Raw genomic sequence first — 15838 nt, 5'->3', positions numbered from 1 at the left:
GCGAGCTAGCCAAAACATATTTGAGAGCCTTAAAGAGCTGAGCCCGATCAAAATAATCCCTATAAATTTGTCACCGATTTGCAGGAAAACCGAGAGAATAAAAGAAAGACTAGACATAGGAAACACTATGATAGTGCTAAGAATATTTATAGATTTATATTATTATATATATTTATAGCGATCAGCAAGCATCAAACTGAGACTTTCCCTTTCCAAATCAAACAACCTATCCTCAGCAATCCGATGAAATAATCTTAAATACCCAACGAAATTTCAATCCACCTGGTCAGGTAATATTAAAATCGCAGCTTGTTAATTATACCGACGATCATTCGTGATTGTGAGGGGATAAAAGCTAAGCCATTTTTTATTTAAGTTATGTTCATGCTTAGGCAATTTATGGATTTATGCAGAGTTGTTTTTCCTTTTTTTATTTCTGTATTTTCTGCATGTGTACGTTTCGTTCGTGATAATTAAAAGGTAATTTTAATGCTCCGCTGCATTCGCTGGCTGCAAAGAGTGAGACTTTCGTTTTTCAGATTGCAATTTTCGAAACAATTTGCCCTCCGACTTTTTCGAACAATGGTTAATTCAATTAAACATAACCCAATATTGGCCATCGATTATTGGAATATTCATTACAAAATCGGTTCCATCAAAAATGCATAAATTAGGCCATTCGAATGGACACACAAATATGCAGATGTAGCTGCCAGTTTATGTCAAGTGTCACAAATGTCGAAATGTTTGACAATTTAGTTTGTTTCTCTCTGAGATTTGATATTTGATTATTGGTAAATTGAAATGTTTTTGCTGCGAAATATTGCATAATCCCCCCGCCCTTTTTCCCGCCACCACCGACCCATTCCATCAATTTGTGTTTTAATTACAAAATTAATATCAATTATGCCACCTGGCCTTAATGCAAATCTGGAAATCTGTAAATCAACTTTGCATAAATGGCCAAAACGCAGATGACCGATTCGTAGCATTTTGATTGGGGAGAACTAGGGCTCAGTGGCTCCAATTTCCTTTATTCAATTAGTATCAATACATTGTGTTTATCGGTTCAGGAATTGTTCTGTGTTTGCCTTGGAATTAAGTCATTAATTGGATAAATCAATTATAATAAACATAATATAGTTTATGTAAATTGTGGGCTGCTTGGGGTGATGTAAAGACAATTATTATAAGTTTTAAATAAGCTACTATAAGGATTATTTAATAATAATGAGTGGGTGAATTTACTTTATTAAGTAAACACGCCTGCACATACTTAAAAGCAAATAAAAAACATTTTAATGAAAGGTTTTATTGAAATGCTTAACGGAAGCCACTGCCATAAACTTTTTTCCCTCGTTTTTAAGACTTTTGAGCGATTTCCAAATTTCTCTCGTTTTTTTGGGCACTCGAAATTGACATTTCATTTAATTTGGCATCAGCAAAATTGTATTGTCATTTCATTTGATTAAAAATTTCATAATGTAGGCCTGTTGTTTTCTCTTCTGCCGCTGCTGTAGGATATTTTGTCAACAGAGAGAAAAAAAAATATCAGCAATCGCGTTGGGAAAAAGTGAAAATCTAAAATTTTGGCCCGCAGGCGACGAAGCTTTGAAAGTTTGAGTGTGTTTTTTGTGTCCCCTTGAAAAGCAGACAAAAAAGAAGAAATAAAAAAAATTAATAAGAAATAAACCGACAAAAAAACGTGAGATAACAAAAAAAAAAAATGAAATTGTGCCGCAGTATTTGCGTTTGGCGGCATTTTTCCGCTGTTGCCCGTCTCTTTGGCGCGTTTTCACATTTTCCCCGCCCCCTGGATTTTCCGCGCTTTTACCACCCACCGCCCCCTGCAGTTTCAGTTTGTTGTTGCTGCACATGGCGCTCTGCTGATGGCTTCATTTTCATTTAGTTGCCCAATTCCTTTTGTTTATCTTTTCCGTCTGTCCCAGTCTTTTTTACTGGTTTTATTTTTTTATTTACATTTAGATGGAATTTTTAATTTTAATTTGATATGTGTCGTACGAAACAAAAAAAAAAATCAGGCTTTCGAACCCATTATTAGCCAAAAACTTTTGCTTAACCAAAAGTAGAAGCATTTAACAATGCTCTCAATTTTTAAACAATTGCTCGGTTTTTTACTTTTTTTCATTATCAATTTAACTATAAATCATATTTCAATAAAAAATTCCTCAATGCTCACTATGTTATGTTCGAAATATGCCTTTCTACGTTTAACGATAGGTTAATTTGATTTTCAATGTAAGCACCCTTTAGGTTGTTATCAAAATAGCTAAGTTTTATTTTTTCCTTATCAATTTAACTATTATTAACATTGCATTAAAAACTTCCTCAATGCTTATTATGTTTTAACACCCACCACTAAGTAATTTCAAATTATAGATGATCAATTGTCTTTTTCATTATCAATTTAACTATAAATAATATTCCACTAAAAGCTTCCCCAATGCTCACTATGTTATAACAGCCATCACTAAATCTTGTCAAATGATAAAAGATCTATTGTCTTTAAGCCACCAATGTTCGACATTTGCCATTCCACACTTAACCATGGGTTTATTTGATTTTCAATGTAAACACCCTTTAGGCCATTGTTCCTAAGGGGTTTTTCACAGATTTTCGGTTAGCGTTTCAACAGCTTTTTGCCAAGAGATCCCCCCCAAAGGCAGCTGTTTGCCATCAGCATATCGCTCCGTTTGCCAGATTCCTCACGCAAACATTTTTCGCATATTTCCCCCATATTTTCGCATTCAAACGAAATCCTTTTGATATTGGCCCCGCCAGCAGCATCGCAGCATCGCATCGCATCGCATCGCATCATCAGCAACCTCATCCTTTTTTCGTCATCGTAATCGTCCTGTGTGCCATGGCTACGGGTCCTTCGGAAAGCTTAACGATTTCATTAACAAGGACACACAATGGCAGCTGATTGTTGTCGTTGTCGTCGTGTTGCCGCCGCTGTCACAAATTTCACTGGCAATTAGCAGCAAACCAAAAAAAAAAAAAATTACAAAAAATGAAACAAAAATAAAGAAAAAAACGAAACGAAACGAAACGCTTAACCGGTTTAATTAGGGGCGCCCAAACTGGAGATGAAGAAAAGAGGAGGCCAAGCATCAACTGCAAATTGTTTTCATTTTCCCCCGCAGCAACGCCAAACTCCAAACGCCAAACGCCAAACACCAATAACAGCCAACTGGCAACTCGTCACGCCGGCACAAGAAAATCACAAGAAAATCAAACAAAACACACACAAAACACCCCAGAAACTTTCGCTAAAAAATAAATACGAACAACAAAAAAAAAAGTAAAGCAACACGAACCAGTCACACACCGTCCAGTTCGCAAATGTTGCAGGTTTCCATCGGTTGCAATAAATAACGCAGGTTGCTATTAGAAGAGCAACACATATTGGCTGACTATAAGATGTTTCAGCTGACTATTGAATGTTTCAGAAAATATTGCAGAAAATAATATTCAACTTGTTTTATATTATAATTTATGAAAATATTGCAGATTTCCATCGGTTGCAATAAATATCGCAGGTTGCTATTAGAAGAGCAACACATATTGCTGGTAAGGAAAATTATTGCTGGCTATAAGATGTTTCAGAAAATATTGCAGAATATAATATTCAAGTTATTGTACATATTATAATTTATGAAAATATTGCAGATTTCCATCGGTTGCAATAAATATCGCAGGTTGCTATTAGAAGACCAACACATATTGCTGGCAAGGAAAATTATTGCTGGCTATAAGATGTTTCAGCTGACTACTGAATGTTTCAGAAAATATTGCAGAAAATAATATTCAACTTGTTTTATAATATAATTTATGAAAATATTGCAGATTTCCATCGGTTGCAATAAATATCGCAGGTTGCCATTAGAAGAGCAACACATATTGCTGGTAAGGAAAATTATTGCTTGCTATAAGATGGTTCAGCTGACTATTAGATGTTTCAGAAAATATTGCAGGAAATAATATTCAAGTTGTTTTATATATTTTAATTTATGAAAATATTGCAGATTTCCATCGGTTGCAATAAATATCGCAGGTTGTTATTAGAAGAGCAACACATATTGCTGGTAAAGAAAATTATTGCTAGCTATTAGATGTTTTAGAAAATACTGCAGATAGCTTAGGAAATTCTAAGGAATTAATATTCAAGTTTATTTAAATTATAATTTATGAGAATATTGCAGGCTTCCATCGGTTGCAATAAATATCGCAGGTTGTTATTAGAAAACCCAAAAAATATTGCTGGTGTAAAAAAATATTGCTGGCTATTAGATGTTTTACAAAATATTGCACATAGCTTAGGAAATTTATAAGATTTAATATTGAGGAATTAGATTGATAGATAGATAGATAGATAGATAGATAGATAGATAGATAGATAGATAGATCGATAGATAGATAGAATACAGATATGATGACTAATGAAAATGTTGCCGGTTTTCTTATCGATTTAACTTGAAATCTACCTTAAGTTTTAATTTTTTTATGTGCAGCAAGTATTGCAGGTTGCTTTGATTATTCAATGAAGATCCTTAAATATTTCTGGACGTTTTGAATATCATTATAAGTTAAGACTTCTACAAATGGCAATATAAGCTTGGTTTTCTGGCATTTTTGTACTGCTGATTTTATTTAAAAGAAGATCTTTTGTTTTGTTTTAAAAAAGGGCTCTTGGAAAAGCTGATTATGACATTTAAGGTCCTAAGAAGTTTATCAACATGTAAAAATATTAACAACTCTTTTAGAAATAAATGTTAAAATTTAGCAAGTGGAATTGTTTTAATAAAAAAATTGGGTTTTTTAAAAAGTGCAATGAAATTGTCAGTGTCTTTTATACATTTTTTTAAAATTTACCAACTGCAATTTTCAAACAAAGCCCATCAAATGGCAGTTTGCTTCAGGTGCAATGAGGATTTCCCAAAATAATACAGATGATTTGGCGGTCCATCTACCATAACAGGATGCTGCCGTTCTTAAAACAAAATCCACTCTTGTATTTTCAAATGAAGTCCAGCAAATGCTGCACGTTGCTTTGGTTGCTCTTTCGAATTCGGTTGTTTCATTGGCACCACACAGCACAGCAACAAAAAACAAATAAACAAATGAGCACGTGACAACACAACACGAGCAAAAACCAAAACAAAACACTCAACAGTCGGCGGTCAACAAAAATTTGATTTGAGAAACGCTGGCGCGCGGGAAACTTGAAATTCGAAATCGCCGTATCGTATTTTGTGGCCCCAAAGAGTCAAAGTCAAGAAACACGCAATTTATGCTGCTAGTTGCTGCTGGGTGTTGCACGTTGCCACTGATGTTGCAAGTTGCAGGTTGCTGTTGCCGCACGAGAGACACGAGACACACACGCTGAGCGCTCGCTTGCAACTGAAGTTGCCGTCTGATAATGCCGCCTGTGTTTTCATCCATTTTCCGAACGCCGTTTTCCGAGCCGCATTTTCCGAAGCCGAAGTGGAATAAACCGATGCCGAACTCTTGGCCCGAATCGCAATTGCCACGAGGCCCACTCGTCTTGCCACTTTTCCCCACTTTTCGTCTTCGTCGGTTGGCGAGTGCAGCGTCTGCATTTTCCACTTTTGGGCGTGTGGTGAAAACTTGCGCCAAAATATGACCAAGCCGGTACCGCCTTCCCTTTTCCATATCCATTTTCCCTCTCGAAACAGCCTTGAAGCTAATTGATGTTTTCAAAGCGGCTCGAATGATTACCGCCATTGAAGCAGCTCTATTTCAGTCCGTACCGCAACTTCTTGGCCAAAAAGTTGTCAAAATATTATAAACCTCTTAAACTGGCATAGGAATATCATCTCTAAGTTGTATCTGCAACGGAATAACTAAATCACCCACCTGTCAATTTATATTCAATTTAGGTTTTATTCAAACATTTTATTCAAACATTCACTTGGGTCTAATAAATATGTTTAAAAATAAAAACAATGCTGTTTTGTAACAATTTAAAAAATATTTTTAGAAATTTTAGTTACAATAAATCACCCACTGGTCTCCATTATATATATGGAAAACTTAAAGTAGCAACAGTTTGGCTATATCTGGTATTTTGGGAATCAAAAACTATGTGTCAAAATACATTTACTTTAAGAAGTAACACTTTTTTTTTATTTTGTAATAACTTAAAACTAAGTTTATCAGAAATTTAAGTAAAATGACATGATTAAATTAACAGAACCCGAAAATCGCTCGAAAGCAACCAAAAATGTTAACTCCTTTTAAGATTGTTGCGAGCTGCCAACCTGTCTGATAGATGGCCAAGTCGCTGACAGGGCTGCCAACCTGCTCTTGGCCGCAGAATGCTGACAGCCAGCCAACAAGCCAAGTTATTATCATCGAGGTAAGCAGGGTTCCGCTGGCAATTTCGACAACTTGATCCTCATCCATTCACGGTCAGCTTAGGACGCGCACCTTTTTCGGGGTTTCGGTATTTCGGCATTTCGGCATTACGGTGTTTCGGTGTTTTTTCCGAGTTTTGGGAGGGATTGAGACGGAGACTTGGGGGCGCCACAAATCCCGACACCCCCCAACTCTGAGCCAATTCAGGGACACGCGGCCAAAAAGCCAAACAGCCAAACCAGATGAGGCCAGACACTCTCTAAACACACAAGGAAAATGAGAATCTAGAGACTGGGAAATGGGCAATGGGAATGGAAAAAGGAGAAGGGAAAAGGAGTCACAAATCCGGTAGACAGATAAGAGTCTCGGACGGAATTCGGTTTGCCGGATTTCGGGGGTCACTTTGGTCCCATGTTAGGTGCACTTTTATTTTTATCCGTCCTGCCGCTGGATCCTCTTTATTTTCCTCAGCTTTCTTGTCCCTCTCAACTTCGTGCATTTCCCCCTGTCTCCAATGCAGCCAGCTCCCTCGGAAAACCCTCTTCTCCAAATCTTTGACAAATGTAAACAGTCGTCGTTGTGTAGCCGCTGCTTCGGTCAATGCACTGAGAATTTTGAATATCTGATTACTATAAATAAATAAAATAAATAAAATATAATAATAACTAAATAGAAAACTGCTTTACTTATGGTAAAACACCAAAAGTAAATGGAGCTTGATTTTATCCTTAGTGAGAAAAAGGATTATGCTTAAGTTGTATTACTTAAAGATATTTTACTTCATATAAAAAATGACATTATATATGTTTTTAAAGGAAATTATGCTATATTTTTTTTTTAATATCTGGTGTATTACCATTTTTATAACATACATTGTCTTGTCATATAAAATATACTATAATATTAGAAAGAATACTTATTTATACCTTCCATTTTTTACGATTCAATATTTCAGATTTGTTTTTCAAATTATTATCAGATATTTTAAGTTGTAATTATTGCAATTATTATTGTAATTTATAACAAAGCTTTCAAAACATTTTCTCCCAGTGCACTTTTACGGGCAATGCGGGCTGTGCTTTTCCTGCTGTTTTCCCTTTGGCTCACACTCGCTCTTCCTTGATTGTGTTCGGTTGGTGTTTTATTTTCCCCCGGTTGCAACTTTAGATTAGAGTTAATCAGCTTAGCGTGTCACTTTGACTATTAGGTGCTATGTTTTCGTTCGTCAAAGGATTTTGCCTGGTGGGTCAACTGGCAGGTGGTGTTAATTATGATTTGCAACAGCACCACCCACTAACCATTCCACTTTGGCCTTTCCCCAGGAAAAATATCAATATATATTGTCCCTTTTTAGCTGTTAAATAAAATACATATAGAAAAACTTATATAAATAGCAACATTTACACCTGATCAGCTTTTTGAAAAATCTTGTACAACATTTATGATTGATTTTCGACATGATTGTCAGTTGCGAGCGCCAGTTTGTCAAATTGAACTTGATTTCTACTAGAAAGTGAGCCTACACAACGTTGCTCCACTAACCATTTTCACCTGAAAAAACCTGGCTTTCCACGAACAGGATTTTCGAGTTGCTCGCTGGGAAAGTAAACGAAAACAGCTGTTGCAAGTGCAAGTTGCTCGTGTTGCTGCCGTTTGTGTTGCTGTTGCAGCAGCAGCAACATTCATTGATTGCCATTTTGGCATTAGTTTCAATTTATTTCGCTTTGAGTGTGATGGATGGCACCGGCGACAGCAAGCGAACGTGGCCCAAAGTCGGGCCATCAATTGCACATTCCGCCGGTTTTTAATGCCAAAACAATTGTTGCTCAATATAAATGTATATCATTGCAAACAGACAATGCAGCAAGAAAAAAAAAAAATCCAAGTCCAAAATCGAATCGAATCGAATTGAATCGGAGCGAAATTGAATTGCAGTCAAGACGAGAGCCGTAGAAAAAGGCCAGAAAATGCGAGCAGCTTGAGGAAAATGCTGGAAATGGCCAAGCAATCAGATGGCCATTGTATATGTGGGGGGGTTAGACGGGGGGAGGGGGGCTGGGGATATTCGGAAAACCAAGGAGCCTCTCTGTTTCCCCTTGACAAATGTGCCGTTCAAATGCTGTGGACGCCATTTAATTGCCAACATTAATTGGCACACTACGTTGTAGCTGCCCCGCCCCCATAAAAACACCCTCACTTTTCCCAGTTTTCCCACTTTTCCTCGCCTTTCCAACCGTTTTCCCCCGGCCAACCCGAAAGCAAAGTGGTCGAACAGATTTTGATGCTTTTATAAATGGCACGTCAAATTGTTGTTCAATGATTTCCAATTGACTTATTGCCGCAGAATTCAATTGAGTCGCCAGTCTCGGTTTTTCTCCTTTTTTTTCAGCTCTTTTTTTTCTACTCTGGCTGCATAGTGAGTTCACTTCGAATATTTTAAACACACAAGTCAGCATTTTCTGCTGCCACTGATTGGAGCTATCAAGTGAAAGTCTAGAGAGATCATTTGAATGCAAGGAAGTGGAAGTGAAAGATTGTTGACGTTTTTTTTTTTTTGCAAATTGTACAGATACTTTTTCAAACCGGACTCACCTCAGTCAATTTAAATTTCTCAATTTTAAATCCACATTTATTATATTTATTATTAAATTTGATGGCTTTTAACTTGCCCTATCTTTGGTTTAATCTGCTGGCAAAATGTCAGAATTTTGTGGATAATGATATTTGCGAATATTCAATTAAATCGCTTAACTGTTAACAGGCAATTACCGTTTACATTCGACAGGATTAGGAATGTCCTTTGTGTGCCTGTGTTTAATTTTTTTAAGCCCGTCTGAGCCGGGCATTATTAGGGTAAAAGTTGGCCGACTGTTTAACAAGGTAACTGTGTGTATTTATACAAATTATAATCCGAGCGATTTACGCGCAGTCAATATTACGACTGAATTCCAACATTCAACCCATCGGCCAAAAAATTTTCAACAATGCAGGCCAAACTGCTAATTAGATGCCCACACATGTGTGCACACGCAACTTACACAGAGAGAAAAATATTAGGCAAGCACATATGGTTAAAAAAAAACATAACTGATGTCTTCAGCTTAAAAACGAGTTGATTAAATAATTAAGACACTTGTTAATTTAATTTAAGAATACTTAAATCAACTCGTACTTTACTTTTTTTAAAAGTAAATATCTAATATTGCAACAAATTTTAAAACGTTTTAACTTTTAATATAATTTTTAAAAATAATTTCATAGTCTACTTTCTTAACATTACTAAGTGGGATATTACAAAAATCACTGGGGCTTTGAAATCATTTAAAATATGCCTAAAAGTATGCTACTAAAAAAAGAAAGTTGTCTTTCAGAATGAATCTAACTTGCTTTCGGTTTCAAAACTTAATATTGCATACTTTCCTGCACATCCAAGACGATTTAAAAGCCCCAGAGATTTCTGTAACACCTTTCCGTATTATGGTTACAAATACTAAATAAATATTTATTTTCTCAGTGTATAAGCGAGTACAATGGCCGGCTTGTGGAGTTACGAGTAACGGGTTAAAAATAAAATTGAATTGGTTAAATAAACAAAAGTAGCGAAAGGTATATTTATTAAATTTACACAACATCCGCTGTTGCTGTTAACCATTTCCGTGTCCAAACAAAATGGGAGCAAACACACACACATGCACATAAAAAAGGCAGAAAGTGGGCGGGGCCCAGGTTGTAGAAGCCCAAAAATATGCAAGCAATAAATTCATGGAAAAAACCATGCAAGCCGATGAAACAACAATAAGGTGAGCGGCGACCTCATGAAATTTGTAGGCGTGGCAAAATAAAATCAAACAAAAACTGCATGCAAAAATACGAGAGTAGTAAGCCTGTAGTTTTTTGTTTTTTTTTTTTTGGAAGGGAGGTAGGGGAAAAAGATTGGAGCCCTCAGCCCCCGAAAAAGTGCAAACAACTGCAAAAGCATATCAATAGCAATGATGACGATGCTCCACATCGTGACCATTCCATATGTGGCCCACAAATTGCGAACTGGGGATATAATCACATATACAGGCATACAAGAGTACCACGCGTTTCGCAATTATATATATGAAACAATGTGATAATTCATTTGGATTACTGTTGTATATGTTTAAATGTTACTATTCGGCTTTGCTCTTTTTTCAATAGATTTATTTAGGGATCAATTTATTGTATACTTTTGACATATTTTGCAGAGAAAAACGGTGGTGAAAGTTTTAAGCTCATCTATAAAGTTGCCTTAAAGTATGCAATGAATCTATAAAAAATCTATATTAAACATATTTTGTTGCATACTTTTAGACACCTTTATTTTTTATTTCAAGAGTTACTTATATTTGAAGAAGTCGTATTAATTTATTCAGTATCTGTAAATTGCCTCTTACGACTGAAACGCACTGTCCCAGTATGCATGGACTTTTTAATACAAAATTTCCAGGTTCTTGTTACACTTGGACGAAAGTGAATTATGGGCAGTTGAACAACTTTGTACACGTATATTTCAATTAAAAATAAAGTTGAAATTGGTCAGTTGTAAGTTGAGCACGAGTTAAAAAATAAGAGCATAGAAACTCGTAGGGAAAACCGAACCTATCACAATTTGCGTGGCTTAAGTCCTTGAATATATTTGCCATTTTAAGAAGTATTCCAATTCTCGTTTTCACCAAAAAAAAAAAAAAAAAAAAAACTATTCCACTTTTTGGCCAAATCTGACAAGAGCAAATAAGCTGGCAGAAGCTTTATTTAAACGCTGGGTCGCAGAAAAGGGCTACGGCCACAAGGGAAAAAAGCGGCGACAGATAGAAAGTCAAATAAAATAACCGAAATCGTGTTTGTACGCCCCTTGTTCCCTTTTTGGCCAATGTCAAGTGTGGAAATGGTCAGCCATTGACCGGAAAATGGACGCGGAAAATGGAGGTGTGATGGAAGGTTGGGGGGCCTCTGAAATCGAGCCTCAAAACTGTGTCAAGTGAATGAAAGAAACATAAAAAAATGCCACAACACAAACGAAAAAAAGTATAAACAAAAAAAACACAGCCAAAAAAAAAAAATATGGCAAGAAAACTGCAAGCGGCCGACATTAATCTTCGAAATTTGTTTTGTGCAAACAAGAAAACCACACAGAAACAAAAGGAAATAAAACACAACAATTCGGGGTGCTCTTTAAATCTCTCGAGGTTTTACAACAATAGTTTCTCCGCCTGAGAGTATGCAATAAAAATGTGTTTCCTTCAATCTGGTAAAAATACTCCCTTGCTTTTATTGCTATTTTTGGTAGGAAATGGCTATTCCGACATTTTGCTTTGTTTATTTTTCAGTATCCTTAAAAATTTAAATCAATATTTCTATGCACAATGTATGTATATGAAAGGTAACCAACCTGGTTTTTAGATATTTTCTGAAATTACACTTTTAACCTTAAACAAAAATGTAAATATTTTTTTTTATTTTCTAGTATGTGTACCAAAGATGAGCCACGTCATTTGCTGTAAATGATAGCAAATTTATTTCCAATTTACGTCATCGTTTTCTTACTGTGCACCGACTGGCTTTCCTTTAGGGTAAGGCCAGAAAAAGAGAAATGTTTATGGGCCGCGGCCTTTCGGCAAGTGACGCTTGAAATGTGACCAAGGTTAATATAGCCCAAAAGGCAGGGGGACATGGCTTACGGCTTACGGATTGCGATTACAGTTACGGCCAGGACCTATGGCCTCTGGCAATTTAACGCTTGCGATTTTCGCTAAGGGATTTCCAGGGGACTCCCGGCTACCGGTTACCGCCTACCGACTACCCGACTCCCCATTGAATGCCAAATGCACACAAATTGCTTCGGAAAAAGGGAAAAAAATGGTGTGGCACTAAAAAAGCGCAGCGAATCCAACGCAGCGAAGCGCTCCCCAAAGGGGCCACAATGTTATGCTCCAAGGCGCCCTTTCTTCGCCGCTCTTTGGGAAGCTTTTAAAATTCACACGCTGCGCCTTGCAGTCTCTGCTGCACTGAAAAAAATTAATACCGTAATTTCGGCTAAAAAATGTCTTAAAAGTCTCACTTTTCCTTATCAGTATTTTTTAGTATTTTTTTTAGTTGTTTTCCTAAAGGTATTTTAAATATTTACACTTTAAAAAGTATTCGCTCTCAAGATCAGAATTTAGGAACCATTGGATTATTTTTATTTTTAAAAACTTTTAACCAATTTCGTAAATTTACTTTAGTTGAAAAGAATCCCCCATTGACTCCAATCTTAGAAAATCCAGAGCTAATACTTTTTTGTGCTTTGAGATTATATGGAAATTATTCTTTAAATATTATCAATATACACAACCAGGGAGGAGTATTTTTCAACAAATACATTTTAGAAAATATATCTTAAGACCCCTATGATTTTTCTCAGTTTACCCACTTATGTCCCCCCTAAAATGCAATTTACTTCTGTGTGAGTGTGCGGGGGAATTTCTTTTTGCCTTTTCGGTTTTGGCTAATTAAATTTTATGCTCGGTAATTTTAGAAAAAAGCCTCATCAACATTTGCGGCCGCGCCAAAGGGGCCCAGGGTTTTTCCTTTTTCTTGGCCGGAATTTAAGTGAAAATGCAGGGAAAATAAGTAGAAGGCAGGGGGCGGTGGACGTTGCACATAAAAGAGGCGAACGCAAATTGCAGGCAATAAATAAGGCATCCACGAAAAATCGTTGCACACTTTTTGGCGCCGGCGCGTGCTAAAAAAAAAAAAGAAGGAAAATAAACTAAGAAAACATAGGGCAATAACGATGGGGTGGTGCAGATTTCCACCATTTTGCATAGTCTGGCATCATAAACAACAACGAAATTTTAATTGAGCCCCGGGGCAGAGGTAACTGGCTGCCGGTGAAGAAAAGAAACTGCTCGAAGGACCCTCCAAAAAAATAATGCCCAATACCAAGGAGTCGAAGGACAATGCATTCGCCCATAAATAACAACATCTGATCGGGCGACACCAGACGACAGCGAAATCGATTGCCAAGTTGCACACCAAATGCAACAAAAGTTGCCGGAAAAGTATCAAAAATAACAAAGGACAAGAAAATGAAGCGAAATCTAGCTTGAGAAAATTCCATGGCATTGATGAGATGATCAATGAGGGCTCATTCTGTTCATTTATTGGAAATCGTTATGCACAAAAGGTATACAAACGGAAAGTTTATTACTAAATGACAGGGGATATTTACACTATATACTAAATGGGGAAATCCATCTAAAGGGTTTTAAAACACTAAATATTTAGAGATCTCACATAAAAACCTGTAGATAAATCCTAATTTATATTTTCCAAATAAATAAACAAAAAATGTGGATATGATATAGATATGATAGATGATATTTCATATCTATATCACATTCTTTATCATATCATACATCATATCATAGATCATATCACACATCATAGCATACATCAACCCATATAATATATGGTCATATATATCATATCAAAAGATATTTTTCAATAGAACAGACTTAGAGTAAGAGTAACCAGATCCCCATGAAGTTCTTACGTCTATGTATAACACGCAGTATATGTATTTATACCTTTTCCAACTCCCCGCTGCTTGACGGGTATTAAGGTTTTTCGATTATGAAGAAAAATGCACAGCTGACGGGTCCAAACATTTATCATTTGCCACCGCCACAGAGGAAAATGGGTAAAAAAAAAAAGAAAAAAGACGAGTGGAAAACCGGAAAATGGAGTCTGGACTGCCAGTAAAGTTCCATCTTCATATGCCCACATATACGTAATACATATAACCGCTTTTACATATCTGAGGCACCGTACACATGTGTATAAGCTACTTTCCGTGTTGCACTTTTCGTGGCAAATTAAATTAACGGCTAATTGAATTAAATAAAAAGTAACCTGCAGCAGCAACTCGAATTTTCGGATCAATTTCATATTAATTATCTTCACTCTGTGCGCACAAGTTGGATTCAATTAGATTTAATTGTGCATAAATTTTCAATCAAAAGTGGACCGTCACGCCCAAAGGATAAATATGGGATAGGGTGAAGGTTGGGTTTCTGGATCTGGTTCTCTGGCAACTTGTCCTCTGGAAATAGCCCGCAGGTTGGCTAAAATATTCCCCAGTTCAAAACGAAAGTTACAAAATCTTTTGCTGCTTGAAATAATGTGTGAGAAATACTGGCAATATGCGGCCCGGAAACGGATATTAAAACACTGCGTGTGCCAAAAATGGGGGAAAAAGAAAAGTGTAGGACAAAAAAAGACGAAACGAAAATAAAATAAAGCGTTGACGGTTGATAGCATTTATCAACTTTTTTAATTTCGGGATATATGCATGTAAGAAGTAATCTTATCCAAGCTATATTTTCAATTTATAAGGTTTTTGTAGTTACTTTTAAATTCAAAAACTAATCATAATATTGACTGAATTTAAATTTCTGTATCTATATCAAAACTTTGTAATACTATAATATTTTTGTAATATTTTATACTTTCTAAACTTTTTTAGAGTGCTTAGACTTTCTGTGGCCAGTTTTATTTCCAGTTGTAGTTTTTCTTCACTTCTGATTTGATTTATGGAAGGAAGCAGTCATGAGCGTAGGTCACTCCTTTTTGTTCACCGCTTTTCCACCTGGCGTGTGTAGATGGCGATAAGACACTTATTGGGCTTCCTCCGCCCAACTTTCCACCAACTTTCCGCCCACTTCTGGCCACCCAATCCTCGGTTGCATCTCCATCTGGCTGCGGAAAATGCGATAAGGTTGGTTTTTTTCTTCTTCTATGGCCAAAACTTCAAAATTCCGAAGTGAATTGAATTTAATAGGAAATTAATGGCATGGACAGGCACTCCAGCTTGAGTCTTTTTGACCATTCCGTTTCCTTAACTAAGGTATGCAATGTGCTCCTTCAGTTGGCTAAAAGTATTGGGGATCCAAGCTAGAAGTCGAAGTGGAACTGTGAGTTTGTCTTTGGTTGACCAGCTTAAAAAACTAGAATGCCCAGGATATTGATGAGGGGTAAGTCCAACGATTAGGCATTTGATATATGCTAAATAATAATCAAACTACCACAAGAAAATATTATCTACGCTGTTATTAATACATGCAATTAAGGAATTTTAATAAAATATGTCTTCGATAGGCTGCGAAGTACATTTTCATGTTCTGTGTGCTAGTTTACAATTTCCATTTAGGACCTGTCCATTTAATGTTCAATTTATGTTTTGCTGTTTCATTACGCTGGCAGCCTGTCCAAATGTAAATCCATAGTTATATTTTTTTTAAGCTTTGTTCGATCGCTGATTGGATTGATTTCACTAAATTAAAAATTATATTTAGGATATTTATTATTGCAATAATCCGTTCCGTCTATTAACAGAAGCAGGAGAGGCAAAAGGTTGTTCATGGGTCCT

The 15838-nt window shown here is 36.3% G+C and overlaps 1 protein-coding gene across 1 annotated transcript in view; it reads right to left on the bottom strand.

The window, feature by feature from the left end:
- LOC108016898 (uncharacterized) overlaps positions 1 to 5435 on the bottom strand; it is a 76561-nt gene extending 71126 nt beyond the window's left edge. Inside the window, exon 1 of the mRNA XM_017083810.4 lies at positions 4897 to 5435. The gene's annotated coding sequence lies outside the window, so the exon portion shown is untranslated. The remainder of the gene's footprint in view (positions 1 to 4896) is intronic.
- Between the last annotated feature and the right edge of the window lie 10403 nt (positions 5436 to 15838).

This window comes from Drosophila suzukii, chromosome X (assembly GCF_043229965.1).
Source record: "Drosophila suzukii chromosome X, CBGP_Dsuzu_IsoJpt1.0, whole genome shotgun sequence".
NCBI classification, from domain to species: Eukaryota; Metazoa; Arthropoda; class Insecta; order Diptera; family Drosophilidae; genus Drosophila; species Drosophila suzukii.
This window is presented reverse-complemented; position numbering and strand designations above follow the sequence as displayed.